This window comes from Lasioglossum baleicum, chromosome 14 (genome assembly GCF_051020765.1).
Source record: "Lasioglossum baleicum chromosome 14, iyLasBale1, whole genome shotgun sequence".
In the NCBI taxonomy this organism is placed as follows: domain Eukaryota; kingdom Metazoa; phylum Arthropoda; class Insecta; order Hymenoptera; family Halictidae; genus Lasioglossum; species Lasioglossum baleicum.
The window spans coordinates 11,508,923-11,525,555 of NC_134942.1; the positions used below are offsets into that span (position 1 = coordinate 11,508,923).

The following is a 16,633-nucleotide window of genomic DNA, read 5'->3' on the forward strand; positions in this document are numbered from 1 at the left end:
ATATATGAAAACCCGTTTTATTTAAAGTTTTATTTCTCTAATGTCGAGTCATACTCGACAAGGAGTGCAAACGGTTAATGTGTTCGAGTATAATTAAACAATGATGCTAATAGTAATAGTAAACCCCTGCGAACTCTTTCAGGTCCCCCAGGGGTGCCACACTGTGGAGCCACTGTGGTAATTGGTACGGCAATCAACATGTTAATTATGGCATAGTTTTGAAAAATCAATGGTACATAGCTAAACACTTTTTAATGGAACGTTTAATAGCAACAGCAATTTTCATTATCAACTAACAAGTCACCCTCAATAACGTCCTCTAATAGTTTCATTTAATATTGCAATGCAAAAGAAAACTTTTTAATGGAACCTTTAATATCAACAGCAACTTTCATTGTGAACGAACAAGTCACCTTCAATAACGTTATCTAATAGTTTCATTTAATATATCAATGTAATGAAAATTTCTATGCTTTCTTTTGGTACAGCACAATTATTGGAAATTCTATTAATAGGGTTCCGGTAGGTACAGTGTTAATTAAACACAAATTCTTCGGAGAACCGCGTTCTCAGCCACGATGACGTTTGTGAAACCTCGAATCGTTCCGATCGAGCGTTGCACAACATTCGCAAGAACTATGCAAGCGTTGACGTATTAATTGTTCAGCTGCGTCGAATACCCCCGCATATGACCTAATTTCGAACACGTTCATCTGAACCCGTAGCCCCGACAACGACGATCCACCTGCGTCGTTTTCGAACACTGGGACCCAGAACCTCTGACACAGCCGTGCTAGTGGTACCGTCGACTTTGGACCGACGCCAACGGACCTATTACACAATTCGGCCGGTCGACAGCGGAGGAATCCTCTGTGGAGTTCTCTCGTGAACTTGATATCCTTCTATGTCCCGCTCCACGGCCAATATTTTTGATCCGGCAAAGAGGACACCCGAGAAAGAGATAATACAGTTGGACCTCAATCATACGAATTGGTCAGGTGACCACGAAAAATTACCCGATGCACCTCGGCCCCGCACTGCGCAATCCACGCCAACATCGTTTCCTAACCTTTCCACCCCCGCGAATCCTTCTATTGAGTTCCCAACCCCATTTGCGAATGAAATGCAAGCAGTTGCATTTCAAAATCACTTGGTAATCAATTATACAGGGTGAAGCACCTCAGACAAGACACCTGAATAACTTCTACAAAAGTTCGACTGCTAAGGGTTTATATTCGGATACTCTTATAAAAATGATAACTTTTGATACGACTTGGATCTTTCTGAGAAGTTACAGTGGGTGTACAAAGTATTCGTACAACTTTTAAAAGCGTACGTTTAAGAACGTCAACAGCTTGAGTTTTTTAAAATTGTTATTGATCGCAAAGCTACAGACTAGAATTAAGGGTGGATTTATAGTGGAGCTGGGAGCATCGATGATAGCGGCGCGCTGAAAAGAAACCAACATTCGTGACAACATTTCGACACATACTAATGAAAAAGTACATATGTATTTTCTTTGTTTTTCTTTTTTTTTCACCGCACAGAGCTCACCTCGCTGCTCCACTATAAATCCACCCTAAGAAATTCGAATAAGAAATAAGAAAGCGTCCACCATCCAACAATCAACAAAACCAGATAATTTTTTCTAAATATGTGATCAAGACGATACATGTACATTCGACACGGCTGCGAGTGTACCAATTAAGAAGATTGGCCGGCTAGATTCGCGAGACGTCGCGTCGCGTCGTGCGCAACTGGAACGGAGGTTGGTTCCGTTTGCTCCCTGATCGTTATAGTGAAACACACTTAAGGTCGTGCGACGGTTTATTTCTGGTCTGGCCCTGAAAGGCGACACCCTGCGAAAGGGCGGTCTCTATGTTGCACGTGACTGTCTGTTATTCGTAATACACGCGAGGCGAGACCCACCATAATCTGCCTGCCGAAAGCTGCTTATTATACAGGGTGAGTCACCTAACGTTATCACATCAAATACCTTTGTTGTTTTCAAAGCTACATTAAATGTCTAAACAACAAAGGTATTTGAGGTGATAACGTTAGGTGACTCACCCTGTATACCGAAAGATTGCAACGGCCGAGGTCAAACGGTAGGCATGCAAAACCGTCATGCAAAGTGGCCATGCGTTTCAGTTTCTTCGCCCGTGAATGCTTCCTAACTTCGTTTTTTTTCTCTCCTTTTCAGAACCCAGCACACACACACTCGTGACTCGATTCCGTTGAAAGATAAGCGTCGAATTAAACTGCGCGAGAGAATTAAATTCACTTGCGGCAACGGTTCTCTACGCCACTGCCCACCTCTCAACGTTTCCACCAACCCGTCTGTACCCTCGAACCTCTGTAATCTCGTTATTCTACTTTTTACCATTCTCCGCGAGCTTTATTCTCCACCTTCTGTTCTACTTTCGAACGGATTAGCCGACTACCAGCTGTTTTTGGGACACGATGCTCGCGCGCGAAACGAATTCACAGCGTTTACCAGCCCTTCCGCGGTTCCTCTCATAACCGCGTTCGCCAAACTTTCATTTATTTAACGTCTGCTTACCGGTTCTCAGAGCGTCGCTAAAATGTGGATATTTTTCTGAAATACGTGGCTAGACCGCGGATTTTATGCATTTACAGTATGTTTAATAAATTTAATCATTCATTTTTGTCTTTCGTGGAATGTATCGAAATCAATAAGAGAAGAATCGAATTTTTCTTTGTTCTCAATGTTTATAAATCAGCCCTTAGAAATTTATGTTTGCATAATTATCAGCAACCACTTTGAAATTTTACGTTCAAGATGCTTGAATTGACTTGGGTCTCCATTTATTAATTTTTAAAATCATATTTTTAAAGTAATTTCCCTGGCACATAAATTTATCTTCGTACTTCATCTAATTGAATGTCCTTTTATAAAAATGTTCCATGAAAAATGAACCCGAATTAATTAATATATTTGTATACTGTTTTATCTTTTATTACACTGGGAATTTTACGTAACTCTGATACGAATTAATAGGTGGAACACAAAGCTGTGAAGACTAAAATTGTTAAAAGAAGAAGCACGTTTTTATTTAACTCCTGTCCCGAACAATTGACTTGGAAATATTTAATTTTGCATAAAGATTATTACTAAGATTTCATTACAATTTACTTCTCAATTCTAAAGCATCATTTAAAATGTTGAGTAATTACGCTCCTCGTATTTCGCTAAGAAAAGCGAATTGAAACCAGAGATCCGATAACGAAAAACGTGAAACGTTTAGACCATCTCATTCTAAGGCCTGGGAAGAATCCATTCAAAGCTTAGGGTGAAAAAGAACCGCGGATTGTAGCCGTTTATGGAAAACAGACCCTCCCTTGATATTATCAGACATTTTGGCTCGAGAGCTCTAAAGTTGACCCCTCGATTTAGCCCCGAAAGGAAACTTCCCGTCGGAACTAGTGAAGATTCCACCCCCGAGTCGCCAAATGTTGCGTAAGAATTAGAAAAGCAAATTCTGCGAACGACACAAGGGAGAAGGAAAATACTTCTGTAACTTGGGTGAATCGCAGCTGGTCTAGGGGATGATTCTTGGGTATCATTCGTGTTTCTACAGTTCAGGTAGGATGGCTTACATCGTAATAATTCCGTGTTTTATTTGCCATAATCTTGTACACTGGCTTTGAAAATAAGTGCCTTTCTTGATGAGATTACAAGAGTAATTCGTTAAGACGGTGCAGTGGTTTACATCTGTGGAAAATCTGTTATTAATATAAACGAAGCCTCAAATTGAAAAATTTTATTTCGTATAACTATAATTTTTTCGATTTATTTTCTCACGTAGAATCACCCTGTAGAGTAGAGTAACTTTTATCGTTATTTTTCAAGAGAACGTGTTCATTTGCAAGCTACAGTGTATAACAAAAGTAAGTTAACACTCGTGCTTTCAATAATGAAATCACGATGATAACGGTAATATTTATTCACTTATAAAAATAAACAAGTTGATTACATATATTTAATGGTAATGTTGAAAATAAAATTTATTAATATCTTGATAAATCTTCAGATCACTGTGATTATCGTGATAAATTTTATTTTCAACATTACCATTAAATATGTAATCAACTTGTTTATTTTTATAAGTGAATAAATATTACTGTTATCGTGATTTCATTATTGAAAGCATGAGTGTTAACTTACTTTTGTTATACACTGTGTGTTGCAACAATGAAAATTATGGACAAGGTCAATTTTGAATTTTTTGACGTATTTTCACCGATTCAAAGATCGATCGAAATGATCTCGCTCTGGTCGTGACTAGTTTTGGTACACCCTGTACAAATCTGTCCAAGCAAACTCGTCTGAAAAATAAGCAAACCTCGGTACACTTTATCAGGTGTACATTTTTCTTATTTTCCGCAAGAAGGTGTACAGATAATTCCGCGGATTCTTCCACGGAAGGCATTTCGCCCGTGCAAATATTTCAGCAGCGAAGGCTACCTCTCTAGAAGAAGAGGACCGTCTCCAGTTGGTTCAAGGGTTTCCAGCGACCCGCAAATATTCCGAGTAGAAATATTCAGTCGATCTGTTTTCCGATCCAGCGTCCAACGGGTCGCAGGGCTGAGTCCGCGAATAAATAACTGTCTCCGACAAGGCATGAGAACGCGTACAATGGTCAAGAGATTATGGCCCCTCGTAAAATCGTTCGAAAGGGCGCGAAATCGTAGATAAATCGTCGCGTCGTGTAGTGATGGGTGTGATCCGATTCCTTCTCATGATTTTCAAGCAATTATGTAACCAAATAGCGTTCGCTTAAATTTGAAAAGTTCGGGATTCGGAAGTATAATTCTTCCGTTACAGTAAGAAAATAGATATAACGAGTGAAAGTGTCGAGCATCCACGAGTTTTTATTTTAAAAAACGCGCAATAAAAAAATTATAAATTCTGTAATTTCTGTCTTACCATTCACAAAACGAGTCCAAATACGATGTAAATCGGTGTAATTTTATAAAACTTCTTATATAGCAATCATACGTGTGTCCTCCATTTTGTTATTTACGTCGTCTATCAAACTAATCCGATTTACGTCGTGTTTGGATTCATTTTATTCAGAAAAATCTGAACAATTCACTCGTACTGCGTTTGAAAACTTCAGATAAAAATGATTGAATTTGAAACTTTCGAGGCACTAAGTGGTGGGGTTAGAGTGGGGATAGGTCGTGCAAATTTAAGTGAACACTATTGAACCTGCGAAAAGAATCTCTACTTGTGTAATCGTACGTACCAGAAATGCAATCATATAATACCAATGAAGCGAAACGAGAACTATGATAAGAGAAACAGGAGCACGGTCATTTGTGGGGGTACGAGTACAATGGGGACGATGTATGGGCAGACGAGTGGAATAAAAAGCGTTATCCGTTGGACAAGTGAAATTGAAATTAGGTTCCTGTTAGGGTAGTAATGGGCACGGGTTTTGTCGCCATTAGAAGTGATTTACGTCTGAATTGGGAACAAAGGATTATTAGCAATTGGATGGGTAGAATTTGTTCGTACGAATGAGGCAAGTAGATTGGAGATGATGTATGACAAGTGTACAATAAAGACATTTATTATTTATGTATTATTTCGATGCTCTTTGCTACTTGCCCATTCACACGTACCTCAAATGCAATTATACATATATCAGATGATTGCATAAGTTCGTGCCCGATTTGAAAATAAAATTCGATGGTTAAATTTTAAAGAGTACAGCTTCGTTAATCAATTATAGAGTCACCATTCTTTTCTACAATTAGAAAACAACATCTATGAAAATCGGGCATTATGCAATCATCTAAATACTTTGCTATTAGGAATCGATACTAATTCAGAAGGATCATGCCCATCACTACTGTCCGGCGGTCGGTCCGCATGAAGCAAACCGAAAGGCGGTTATATTAAAAAAAAACAGCGGATATCGAGCACCGGGGATCTCGAATTCGACTCACGCCGGCCGTCTGTGATCGCCGGAAAAGTGAACCTCGTAAAATGACAACGATGTTACCCATTTTACGAGAGCTTTACAATCGCTGCTCTCAACCCCCGCCGCAGAGATTCTAACCTCTATTCTGCCTCAACCCGCCCCTTCTATTCGATGTCCGCCACCCACACCAATACGAGTCTCTTACGTTCGTCGATATCAGTACAGAAACGAGTTCTCCCGATTCGATTCCATCGTATCTCGGTGCCAGGCACACGGGCCACGGGCCGCGATCCCAACCACCCCGAAACACCCAGCCACCCCCTTTGGCAACCGGTTACGCAAGTGGAAACCGGGATTGACAGTGGATGAGAATAAATCTCCCTTTGAAGATTGGCCAATGGCGTATCTTCTGGCCCGCCGTTTGATATTCCCCAGAATTTTTTGCCGATCCGATTCGATTCTCTTTCTTCTCGAGCCTCTGTCGACCGGAAGCGTGTGCGGGTCAGAGAAGTTTGAATGGGGGATTTTTCTTTGTATAGGGTGAGTTAATCAAGAATGTTGTGTTAAATATACTACAACATTTTGTGACTTCGTGAAGTTAGTTATGACTAAAGTGCGGATCTTTATGCAAAATAAAATTTTTACACATCAATTACGATCTATAGAAGCCAAGTAACAATTTATTTTCCTCATTAATACTTTCTATATGTTAAAAATAGTGTATCGACACTGTTAATCTCATTTAATCTTTATACTGTTTCAAATTACACCTATTCATTTTTGTCATAAATGCATAAAATCCGCAGTCTAGTTATGGCATTGATTTGCGAATTCGAGTGCCTTTCTTTTCAGCCCTTTGCGCGTCCCTTAGATGAATTTAGAATTTTCTTAATTTTAGAGAATTATAATACATTGAAGCTCTTTTGGATCCTGAGGGTGAGTTAGTAAAGAATTTTGTCAAAATTCACTTCTATAAGGTGAATTATGGCGCTTGTTTGTGAAAGAAAAGATTTTTAAAAACGATTTGTACATGACATACTTTCATGGTACAAATCTTCATATGCACCTGTGTTGCATTTTTGTCTTCGCCGAAGTAAAACTGCATGGTACATAAACACCCGCAACTACCCTTCCTTTCCGAGTTACAAAAAATGCAAGTGTAATTACTAGAGAGTTACGACTTTTTCCAACAAAACGCTCTCTAACGTTAGCTTTAAATGCAAATAGAAAGAAAGGCATTGAATTTAAGGGCTTTTTTAGGCCTTGAAAAAATTTATTCAAGGCCGTATGAATAGTGCTGGCTACTTAAATTTAATTAAAGAGCAAATTGGAACATATGCTCGCGGAATTGCTGGCAGAAAATATATATTTCAGCAAGATAATGCAGCTGTGCACATACTGCTCGCATAGTAAAAAATTATTTTGAAGCGGAAAATATATAGGTTTTGAATTGGCCTGCAAGATCTCCTGACCTAAACATTATCGAGAACGTTTGGGGAAGACTGTCAAGAATATTACACGAAGGTGGAAAGCAGTACGGTACAGTATCCGAATTGAAATCGGCAATTCTAGAAGCTTGGGAAAGCATACATCAAAATGAAATAAAACTAATAATAAAAACGTGGTAAAATCTATGTAGAAGTTTACCAAGAAGAATGATTGAAGTGGTACAACGTAAAGGGCAGTCGACGCATGACTAAAACTGCCGAAAATTGTGTAATTTTGTTGATTTCTAATGTCTTATTTTATATTCAAAGTGCCTTATCATTTTGCCCACGCCAAAAGTCAATTTTTGCAGAAATAATAAATAGTTTGAACGAGTTATTTAATTTTTAGTATATTGTATAAAAGTCAGTACCTTATTTTGTTGCATATTCACTTTCTACGTGTATATATGTACAAATGAATGTTCATTGCTGAAAACCTTGAGGTGCCTCATCATTTTGACCACCAGTATAATACATGCACTCAGACTATCATCGATTTAAGTAATTCCCTAGAGCCCCTTATTGATTCATCAATTCCCTAGAGTCTCTCATTGATCTAAGCAATTTTCTAGAGTCCCTCAGACTCGACTTCGCCAGTCAAAAATTCTCCAGAGACAAAATAATTTTATTGGACACCGATCCCTGAAATAAATTCCCGGATCTCCAAATTCAATTCCAAGACACACCCAGCCCAGCCCACACAATTCTACGATCTACGATCCGAATCGAACAGGTGATTCTCCCCCGTGCGTAGGTGGTAGAAGCATCATTCCCAGGAGACACCGAGGTCGAGGGCTTCATTTGCAAAATCTGTCCGAGTGCTCGCGGAACCATGCTCCCCCCGACTTACAGTAATTTGAATGTTTCCGATAAGTCCATGGGCTCGTTACCATTACGACGAGTGCGGACAACTCCCACGTGGCTCCTCCTGAACTTGACATTTGGCTTTTCCGTTCGCGTGAGCCGCAACACTCGGAGCGACTCTTTTCAACCCTGTCAATCCTGCATACTATTTTTAAATCTTTCGAGCACGCCGGCAACAGGATTGCACCGTCGCATTCCCTTCAATAAGCCGCCAGCCTCGTTATTTACATCGTAACGCCGCTGTCGATACAGAAATTCCCGTTGAAACAGGTACAGTTATTTGCGAAGTCGTCTGGATTTAAACCTACTGTCGACGCCTACGCTGTCGCAGAGAAAACCGTTGTCAGTGCGTCACTCTCGGTCCTCATTCACCGTTTTTACGTTTCCCGTATCGCGTTCGCCGGTATAAGCCTACCATTTTTGTGAATGCACGGCTATCCGACGCATTAACCATTTATTTTCGCTTTAACCCACGCAGCTGTTTTATTCGCTCGTTTGATAACTACACCTTTCCCCCTCGCTGAATATTCGAACTTTCGCCTGTCGTGTTGTAACTATGTTTAAACCTCACACTCCCACCCCCATGGCTGGTTTATGTTCCGGCAGAATTTTCGGTGTACGAACGCTTGCGACTATGTAGTGTGATAAAGTCTCTTTCACGTATTTTTAGCCTTAAACGATACACCCGAACCTGCTTCATGATAATAAACTTTTCGAGTTTCAATGTAACGGTTAGTACAGTTGTTAACAAACTGTTTCTATAAACACTACTTCGATTGTTCTATGTTCAAATTTCAATTCTTCCAATTTCTGCTACTGTTTAAGATTATATTTTAAATCCTTTACACACCTACTCATTTTTAATATAGAAGTGTCATAAGTATTACAATACAATTATAACTTTTAAAAATTTGCAGAAAATGCTAGGAGATAAAATATGACAGAATTTAGTACGATTTTAATTTATTTCAGATCTAAAAATGCTACTACCACGGAGATTAAGATTCTATTTTATTCCACTTTCTTAAAATTCGTCTACTAAATTTGAAAATTGCATAAACATCCGCAGTCTAGTCATAAGTACCAGGTCATTCAGAAAGTTCGTAGCAGCCAAAGTGGTCAAAATCGATAAAGAATGTCATGGCATCCGTTTTTCGGGATGCAAAAGGAATTTTGTTAATTTGTTACCTTCAAACCAGGAAAACAATAACAGGAGAGTATTACTCAAACCTTTTGGACCAACTGGATGCACAAATTCGGGAGAAAAGACCTGGCCTAGCGAAGAAAAAAGTCATTTTTCACCAGGACAATGCACCGGCTCACAAAGGTGTTCTTGCAATGGACAAATTGAAGGAGTTACGCTATGAATTGCTGGAGTATCCACCATATTCGCCAAACTTGGTCCCCTCTGACTTCCATTTGTTCCCAGACCTCGAAAAATTCTTACGTGGCAGGCGTTTTTCATCAAATGAAGAAGTTATAGCAGCCGTAGACGAGTATTTTACAGGTCTCGAGGAAAATCATTTCAGAGATGAGGTAAATGAATTAGAAAATCGCTGGAAAAAATGTATTGAGCTAAAGGGGGAATATACTGAAGAATGAATGTATTTTAGATCATTATTTCATGTAATTTCATTGTTAGGCTTCGAACTTTGTGAATGACCTAGTATATAAAATTCGCAGTCCACTAATGACACTGTGAAATATATTTGCTGTACAACAAAGTTTGAACAAGGCCTACAATTAATTAGATTCTCGAAAGGGATGCCAAATCCTATTCCTTTTTATACATAAATAAACATGATAAGCAGACAGCGGATCTTTATGCAAAATAAAAATTGTGTGCATCGATTGCAAGAAATAAGACCTGAATTGAATGTTATTCCTTCCCTTAATGATTTTAATAGAGGAGAAGGCATACATTGATGTCCTCGATTTTTAAAATTTTTCAACAATTTTGATTTTAGTTTGCTCAATTTTGTTCTAAATGCATAAAGATCCGCTGTCTAATGCTAAGTTATAGAAGAGTACAATAGACAGCATATTGAGGGACAATGCTCCTACTTTTTCAATCCGAAACGTATTTGTTTCCTGGAAAGAGACCCCAGCCGCAATCATGAGACTCCTATCGAATACGTCTACTGGTAGGACGTAAAGAAGATACAAAGTGACAAGTAGGGGAGCAGGATATGTCGGTGTGTGCGAGGTTTTCCATAAATGGATGGGGCAACCCCATTCTTAGCGGGCAGATAAGCAGAATAGGGTAGTTTACAGACGGACGAGGAGGAGAATGAGGCCATCCTTGGCCAGACGTGGGGAGAAGCGTGTCAAGCCTAGCCAGACAAATAGAATGGGATTTATCAGATTAGTGGAATAGGGACCGTTTGTGACCAGGCAAATGGTATATAGATCGTTCGTGGCTATGCAAGTGAAATGAGGACTGTGATCAAACAAACAGGAGCACGGTCATTTGTGGCCGGAACGAGTAGAATAGATGTATGGGCAAACCAGTGAAATAAAAAGCGTTCTTTGTTGGACAAGTGAAAGTGAAATTATGTTCCTGTTAGGGTAGTAATGGGCACTGGTTTTGTCTCCATTGGGAATGAGTTATGTCTCAATTTGGACGAAGGATTACCTCCAATCAGGCCAGTAGATTTGCCACAGCTAACACGTGACAAGTGGAATGGGCATGCCCCATGCGGGCAGACGGGTGAAATAAAAAGTTTTATTGGACAAGTGAAAGTGAAATTGGGATCTTGTTAGATCAGTAATGAACTCCGGTTATGACTCCATTAGGAATGAGTTATGTGTGACTAGGGAATACGATCTACTAGTAGCCATGTAAACAGAACCACGATCGTTTGGGTAGAACAAATAGAATGGTGGTATGTTGTACAACACGAATGATTAAATTATGGTTTACTTTGCAATTATTCTAGGCTACAAACATGATCTCATAAAAGTAGAATAGTGATATAGACAATCAAGTACTACCACCCCCATTTTTTTGGACAAGTCCAGTTTGGATAAAGTTATTTTAAGCACACAGTTCATTTAGGTGAATTTGTACTTTTACAGTATGTCCAGTTTAACCCTCATCCGTCCCTCGTGTCAATTTGACACAGTTTCCCCGAAATTAGTTGTACTGTTCTGTTATTCGTAGGTAAACTTGTCCGGAACTTTGTGACTTTTATTTTTTTTTAACGCGAAACATATAACCGAGAAATCTAAGATGTAAATGTTAACTCATCAATTTGAATAAAAAACCATCGCAAAGTAACTGTTTACCTTGTTATTTTATCGATTTTTTATCAGTGTGTCAATTTGACACCGAGGGACAGATTCAGTTCGTGAAATGAGGGACGGATGAGCTAGATTTAAGTCAGGCCAATATTATGTTCGAGTCATGACTATACTGTACAAAGTCTGAGCTAGGTCTTTTAGTCTAGGTGTGAGTAAGATCTACCTAACTTTGGGTAACATCTAATCCAGGATTTAACAACATCTAGCTTAGGTTTTTAAAGTTTGTAAGTTGGTCTAGGTTTGGGTAAGATCTAGCCAAACTTTGAGTACCATCTAGTTCAGGATTAAGGAATGTTTAGAAAGTTTAGGTTTGGTTATCACCTAGTCTTAGCAAGTTTGAACAGGTCTTTAAAGTGTGTAACTTGATCTAGGTATGGCATCGTTAGAGTGAGATTGAATCGAGGATAGGGTAAGACCTGGGGTTCATTAAAGATTCATTGAAGTTCAAGGTAAACTGATATTGGGTCCAGCTGAAGTCTACTAGTACTCTACTTAGGCAGAAGTCATCTGTGCTAGATCTACCACACCATCATCTAATCATTGTTTCAGGTAAATCTAGCTTAAGTCTGCGAGAAACCAGCTATGGGTTTACATTAGCACTGGTTCTTGATCTCCGAGATCACGACGAAGCCCCAAATCTCTCCGTAACCATAACGCTTCCCCCAACCCATACCCACTTCCCATAACACCGGCATCAGAATCACTGGAAGCACGAGATCGCCTATGGGACGGCCGTCTACGATCTCGGTAGGCTCAGTGTGGCCTTTTTTCACGGCGGTGTAACTGGGTCACGGGCCGAAAATATCGATGTTCCATAATCTCGTAGGTGAAAAGGCTTCGCGTTAGCGAGTGTATACACGTCCGCTCTCGTGCTAAAAGCTTTCCGCAGCTTTTGCAGAAAGTCGACCGTCCTTGACTGGATCGAGCCAGCGCCGGTATTTGTCGTTCCCGTTCACGGCCAAAGATCGCCGACTCTCGAGTGGCTGCCGGTGCTTGAAAACACTCGGATGTGCTTGCTCGAAATCCAGCGTCGTCGCTGCACGGCCCTCTCGGCCAAACGAACACAAACGAACATCATGTGCGAGCATAAGCGCGTGTGCTTCTCTCTCACTCACTCTCTCTCTCTCTCCGTGATTCGTCGTTCTTCTTCAACGCGGACCGGAAAACACCTCTGGCAAAACGAGCGGAAACTTCGACGGACTTATCCACGCGTACGCTCGATCCCGACAGGATACGAATTCATCATCTCTGCAAGAAACCACGGCTACTCTCTCTCTCTCTCTCTCCTTCTTTTGCCAGCCCAGCCCACTTTGTTGAATACGAAAACGTCCGCGAAACTGTGTCACTCTCTGCTACTCCGCGACCCGACGTGGGAATTGATATTGTGTTCGGCACAATTAAACGCGACTAGCTATTAGTATCGATGATTTATTCACGCAGCCGAATCACGTACCATTTTAGATTTCGACCGGTCCTGGGCATCGTGCTGCTGGCTAGCTTATCGGTACCATCGAGTGAGAATCTATCGGTATTTATGTTTGCTGGATTATCGGTCGCTGCGATATCGCCTCAATATAATCGACTAACTTTTAACACGCCTGTATCTGATGCCGTATATATTCGGGTGGTTTGCTTGGTCGTTATTGGATCGGTGATTATTTGGTGGGGCTGGCTGCGCAGCTCGATGTGATGAACGTTTTTGGGGGTTTAATTGTTAGTTGTTCCCCATTTCCGTAATTTAACTTGTCTCGTGCTGTTTGGTAAAGTGACAAACCTGTGAGAACATGTATCGACGTATGATGGTACGATAAATAATGAAAGAGTGACCGAAACATGAATGGTCTTTTCGAATTTAGCAATTGATACAGATCTACAAAATTGATTTTTGAAATCTTCGATATAGGCCCACTAAAAAAAGTTGTAAACAACAACTTGTAGCATTTTCTCTGTAATTTCTTTAATTTTCTCAAAGTATTATATATTTCGTACGTTATGTCGTAAACTAATTGTTCTAACTTCTAACAAAATCCAAGTCAAATGGTTCAATATTAAAAAGTGTGCCAACATTATCTTGATCCACTGTATTCGCTGCATTTTGAAATTCGGTTTTCTCGAAAAATGTTTTGCTTTTTTCCGACATATTTTTGCACGTGCAATCACCCCCTGATTGGTTGTACCACCCCGTCCGACGTTGTACAATCGTTAAAATTAATGAATGTAACTTTCCAGTTGCTGTTAAAAGATTACCAACGATCAAACAATTCAAATAACTGCAATTGTAAAGGGCAAGGGAATAAATAATGAAAAATTCCGACAACTTCACCGACCCTCCCGAGCGAACCTCGAGCGCACAACTCGGGAACGTGCTATCATCCCCTAATCGCGAACGATGTGTTGCGTGGGAAGCAAAACGTTCGCTGATTCCGTGCAATATTTCCAATGGTATTGCGGGTTGGTATTGAAGTATGTAACTAAAGCACGAGCTCTGATTCGAATCCCCCATCTCATTGTTCCGGGAAGGCTCGACGAAACTCGAAAACACGGTGATTGCGGAGGCAACAAGATGGAAGGCAACAATGTCGGGGCAAAAGCGAGCAGGCAATGTTACACCGGTTGTTCCAACAAACGGGTGTTCGTGTTGAGCGCTGATACCGGGGGATCCGCGAACGAGAAATGCATATTCCCTGCCGCCTCTTATCGAAAAAGCATCGATATGAATTTCGGTCGCGTACCGGTGATGGAGGCGTTCTGCTTCGCGGCGCGTGACCCAACTTAAACATATTGACAATGGCGCGCAATGCGATACGCGTTACGGCTTATCGTGTCCCCGACTCCCCGGATAAACGCAATTCGAATGACACGCACGATTTTTCTGCTCACCGAAGCTGTCCTGTCACGCTGACGCCGCCATGCGACTCGACTCGCGTGTTTGCCGTTAAACGCGAGCGATATAACACTTATTGCTATAGTCGGCCGCGAAAATATTCGTTTGCTTACTATTGGAGCATCCTAATTTTTTAAAAAGTCACTGAAGTCACTGGAAACGTTTGCTAAAATCACCCCTGAAAAAGAAATGATTTTTTCAACCCTTAATAACTGATTTAAAATTCTGAAAAAATACTTTGTAACTTATATCTCCCCTAAATATCTTAACACCTTGCCGTACTTTGACGAGCCTGACTCGTGAAGGTTTTTAACAAAGTCTCACAAATATGAATGTTACACGTTTCATTTTACATGAAATAAAATTTGATTCGTTTGTAATCAATATTTAAGCATTCAAATAAATGTAGCCGTACTAAAAATATAAATTTTCTCTTCTCTTCTACGACATTTTTCGGTATAAAGACGTTCTAAATCGCTGTAACTGTAAATTTAGAAAATGTACGGCACGGGGTTAACACATTACCAACCAGTGATTATTGCATAATTTTGAAAAATCTATGGTTGATGGCTGAAAACTTTTTTAATGGAACCTTCAATAGCAACAGCAATTTTCTAATAGTCCCACTTAAGATTCCAATGTAAAAGAAAATTTTGATGTCGAAAAGACGAGTTCGGATATTTTGAATTTACGAGTTCTGAGATTGTAAATATACAGCAATGAGACATTATTTAACAAATTTACTTCATTGAGTATATATTACTTAAAAAGTGACTAAAAATTTGGACAGACACATTCTTGTTATTCTTACAAAGTAATTTAAAATAGTAATTTTTAGAGATCAAGGTGATGCACGATGCCATAAAAGTATTCGTTTTTATACTTTTTGAAAACCTGCAATGGTGGTCCTTTTTATCAGGATTTCAGTGACCATAATTGTTCAAGATCATTCAAGGTCACAGACAGGAAATTTTTATGACACAGACTGTGAAAGAGTCAGCATTAAAAAGATGACAACTGCATGGCGCAAGTCATGAAGGGTTGAAAAAGAGGAGCTGAAAGGATTTATAGGAGAGCATGATGATCCAGCTCATCGTCGACAAATAACATCGTTCCGTTGGTCGTCAGAACTCACGACAGAGAAAATTAGTCTCTGTCAAAGTCAAAGCTTCGGGATGAATAATTGATCCGTAGTCGACAGACAGTTGTTCCCGATGTCAAGTTCAGCTTGGTCTACGCAGAGAAAGAGAGAGAGAGAGGTTGCCAAAACGGTCTGGGTTAGCCAAGTTGTAAAAATTGCGCCACAATGGCCTCAACCTTGAATGGGGGCGGATCGTTATCTCGACAATCGTTTCACTAGACGCCGCTCGTCGAATTTATCGTTATTGCTTTCGAAATTCGCGAGTTAGCTCGCGCACATTTTACTCTTATTTTAGTCTTCTCATTTTTTTATTTTTCTGTGATTTTTTTTGTTTGTTCAGACCACGATCCGCTCTTCGCGCGAGAGTGACCCTGGATAAGAACGTCGACGGCAATTTGCAAGATCGATACGAATCCCGGCGGTAAAAGCTCGTTTCAGCTTTGATTGCCACTTACTATTCACCTGACGCGAGTTTTCTTTGTTTGAACGGCCGACACGCTTGCGCCGATTTTCATTCTCCGAATGCGCTTTGATTTTGGATCGCGGAAAACGCACCCGGGAAATCTTCCGTGCCACTTGGCGGGTGTGGAAAATGTACGAAAATGTCGGTTGCGTGTCACTCGAGAGATTTTGGAGCGTCTCCGTAGGAAATCTGGGTCGTTTATGTTCGGAACGAAATTTTACTCTTAAATTTCCGATTTTCCAATATTTATTTCGACTGCTTTAAGCATTTGATATTCCTATAATTATGCAGGATGCGACCGAATAACATATGTAAAAATAAATCAAAAACAAGGTATAACATTCTTTTGTTCGACGGCTCGTTTCCGAGAAAATTGATTTACAGAGAGATGCGTTTTGTATAATAAAATAATAATAATATCAATAGTATAGGTATATTGATGTTTTCATTGTATTCAGTTCTACAACCTCTAATTTATTTAGATATATTGATCTTTTCATTGCATCTAGTAACACAACCTTGAAATTATCTACATCT

General features: G+C 39.9%; 1 protein-coding gene across 4 annotated transcripts in view; it reads right to left on the minus strand.

The window, feature by feature from the left end:
- LOC143215824 (octopamine receptor beta-1R) overlaps positions 1–16,633 on the minus strand; it is a 222,576-nt gene that overhangs the window by 142,516 nt on the left and 63,427 nt on the right. The window lies entirely within an intron of this gene.